The sequence below is a fragment of the Silene latifolia genome, chromosome 10 (genome assembly GCF_048544455.1).
Source record: "Silene latifolia isolate original U9 population chromosome 10, ASM4854445v1, whole genome shotgun sequence".
Taxonomy (NCBI): domain Eukaryota; kingdom Viridiplantae; phylum Streptophyta; class Magnoliopsida; order Caryophyllales; family Caryophyllaceae; genus Silene; species Silene latifolia.
The window spans coordinates 104,582,105-104,585,724 of record NC_133535.1 but is presented as its reverse complement, the minus strand read 5'-3'; the positions used below and the strand labels follow the sequence as shown (position 1 = coordinate 104,585,724).

Below are 3,620 nucleotides of genomic sequence, written 5' to 3'. Positions count from 1 at the left end.
TCATTGCCAAATCCGCATTTATTCAATTAGTCGAAAGAAGCCAATTTGGGGGGATGCCTAGTGAAGACCCTCACTCTCACATGTAGGCTTTTTGTGACTATTGTGATGCGATTTCTCAAACCGGTGTAACTCAAGACCAAATTCGATGGGTCTTATTTCCTTTTTCTCTAATTGGCACCGCCAAACAATGGTTGAAAGGCCTTGATCGATAAGGCTACTCTCGGAATTGACTCTTGGAAGAAATTGGCTCTCGCTTTCTACAAAAAGTTTTACCCACCGGAAAAGACTAACATGCTAAGAGCTCAAATTACGGGCTTTAAGCAAAGACATGAAGAATCTTTGTATAAAGCTTGGGAGCGGTTCAAGGGAATTTGTCGCTTATGTCCTCATCATGGACTTAGCGAGTGGTTCTTGGTTCAACAATTTTGGAATGGTCTTTATGAAGACTCAAGAAACATTCTCAACATGGGATCAAATGGTATGTTCACCGAAGTTGACGACAATCAAACTTGGAACAAAATTGAGGAAATGGCGGTCCATATTTCACAATATAGTAGACCTCGCAAGGCTACTAGAGGAGGAAAGCATGAAGTGGACTCTATTACTCAATTGGGTGCTCAACTTAGTTCTCATATTGATACCATAAACTTGAAATTTGAGAAAGCTATGGCTAGACTTGAGAAGCCTCAAAATCACCAAAGCATCATGTTATTGCCATGACGGCATCTTCATCAATCCCAAGTGGGATATGTGAGAATTGTGGAACTTTGGGACATGACCAAAGTGAATGTAGGGGAACAAATGAACAAGTGAATGCCTTTCAAGCATACAAGAGTGGTAACCCTTATTCCAATTATTACAATAAAAACACCAAATTCCACCAAAATCTCTCATACAAAAGCCAAAATGTTCAAAACCCTCAACCAACATACACCCCACCTCTTATGAGAAACCAAAATCAAAGACCCTTCTACAATCAAAACCAAGGTTACCAAAATCAAACTCCATACAATCAACAAAATGACCAAGGTTTTGATGTTCAAAAAGCGGTCCTCCAAATGCAAAAGAATCAACAAGAGTTTTTCACTCAAATGCAAAAGGATAGTCAAGCAAAGGACATCACCATCATTAACATCCTAGCCCACACCAAAATGTTAGAAACCCAATTGACTCAACTAGCATCTTCAAGCTCACAAAGACAAAAGGGGCAATTACCACCTCAAAGTAATCCCCCAAGACATGAAACGGTTAGTGCCATCCACTTGAGGAGTGGTACGAGGTATGAAGCACCAAAGAAGCCAGTTGAGGATGAAGTTGTGAAAGCTAGTGACAAAGAAGAAGTTGTGCAAAACTCCAAGGATGGAGAACCATCAAAAAAAGAATTTTTAAAGAAAAGTGAAGACAAGGCCAAGGAGAAGGAACCCATTGTGATTAGACTTCCTTTCCCAAGTCGTCAAGCTAAGCCCAAATTTGATTACCAACTTGGAAAATTTATGGAAATTGTGAAGAATTTGGAAGTCTCGATTCCTTTTACAGAATTAATCAATCACGTGCTGGCCTATGCAAAGTACATGAAGGACATCCTTACGAAAAAGAAGTCGATCCGGAAGCTTGAAACTATCGCCTTCACTAAGGTGAGTAGTGCAATCCTTCAAGGGAGTTCACCTCCGAAACTTAAAGATCCGGGAAGCTTCTCAATACCGTGTACCATTGGCAACACCACGATCAACAAAGCCGTATGTGATCTAGGGGCTAGTGTGAGTGTTATGCCGTATTCAGTGAGTAAAAGGTTAGGGATGGGAGAGCTTAAATGTACCAACATCACACTCCAAATGGCCGATAGATCGACGAAGACACCATTAGGGATATGGGAAGATGTTCCCGTAAGAGTTGGGAAATTTTTCATCCCGGTGGACTTTGTCATTGTTGACATGGAAGAAGACTCCAATATTCCAATCATTCTTGGTAGACCTTTCTTGCACACAGCGGGTGCAGTGATAGACGTGAAGCATGGAGAGCTCACTCTAGAGGTAGGAGATGAGAGCATAACTTTCAATCTTGACAAGACCATGAGAGCTCCCCGTTTGCATGAACCATGTTTTATGGTTGATCATTATAGCCGGAAGGATTAGAGGAAGAAGTCGGAATTTCAATGGAAGAAGAAAATTGATGATGCTCCATCAAAAGAGCAAGAGAATTGTAACAAAGAGAGCTTGAAAAGCTCACCCATGACAAGTGAAGAAGATGGCCTTGTTGGCCAAAACAAGAAAGGAGGAGAGTTGTCTCTATCAACTCAAGAGATTTTTAATGATCAAGTAGACAAAGTTTGCGGTCTTTGGGGTGATGAGTTTGAAGGGATTTTCAATCCCTATATTGGCAACGCTATCGATCAAGACCAACATGAAGGACAACAAGTGCAAAGATCTATTGAGGATCTTTATCATGATAATGAACAAGCTTTTGACTACTTCTTCAAGGTGTTGAGTAACATCAACAACACCTTGAACATGCCCCCATGACATCTCACTAAGGATGAGAGTTTGGTGGAGTCCTCTCCAAACCACCATTTGTAAATATTTCTAACTCCCTAACTTGCATTTTAATTCTTACATTGCATTTTGTCATTTTTGGATTTTTGTGCCTTGATCAAGATATTCATCATTTTCGAGAGAAGTGAGGGAGGGACTAATGATTTTATTGATGTGTAGTGCTTTAACTTAGTGTGGGGATAGCAATTGCCTAGGCTATTCATGCCTTTGTAGTGCCCCTACAATGAAGAACACGGGATTTGAAGAATGAAAATGACATGGGTTATGCAAGGGCACGGATGGACCTGAATCCGGGTAGACCAGGAGGAATCCGAGCGGCTTAAAGGGTAATCCGCTCGTCTTATAGGAATCCGAGCGTCCGAGGAGGAATCCGTCCGTCTAAATGAGCTGCAAAAATCAAAAATCTGGTCTGTAAGAGAATCCGAGCGTCCCAGCTGAGAAGAGGCTCGTCTAAAACTTGTCGCTCGTCTTTGTAGAAAGACACTCGTCTTTCTGCCAGTGCACATTAAGCAAAGTTCCTGTAAGAGAATCCGCTCGTCTTTGAGGAAAGCCGCTCGTCCTACTTGCAGAATCCGCTCGTCTTCTTTGAAAGACGCTCGTCTTAAGGCGAGTTTTTCTGAAGCCAATTTGAGCAGAATCCGAGCGTCCCGACGGGAATCCGCTCGTCTTTACCCTGCTGTTTTGAATTTTTCGGGTGTTTTAATACACCTTCCCACATTGATTTCATTCATTCAAACATTCAAACACTACCCATAAACCCCAAAACCCTCATCCTCTCCATCACCAAAAAAAAAAATTTCCTCAACCAAATTCAACAAAATCAAATTCAAGCTTCCTTACAACAACAATTAATCACACCTTTTGCAATAATAATTAATTCAAGTACCAAAATCTTCAACCTTTGAGTCGATTTTTGAAATACAAAGCAAAATCCTTTCATCTTAAATCGATTTGAGCATAATTAGAAATTGAAGATTTTCAATCTTTTCTTGGTGTAATCAACAATGGCAAGAACAAAAGGAGCAACAAAGGCACTCAAGGCAAAGACACTTTCAAAAAGGCAACAAAGCC

General features: G+C 40.8%; 1 non-coding gene across 1 annotated transcript; it reads right to left on the bottom strand.

Annotated features, from left to right (window-relative positions):
• Positions 1-291: 291 nt before the first annotated feature.
• On the bottom strand, positions 292-398 carry LOC141610199 (small nucleolar RNA R71). The gene has a single exon (XR_012528093.1). It is a non-coding gene; the product is annotated as a small nucleolar RNA R71 (small nucleolar RNA).
• Positions 399-3,620: the final 3,222 nt, after the last annotated feature.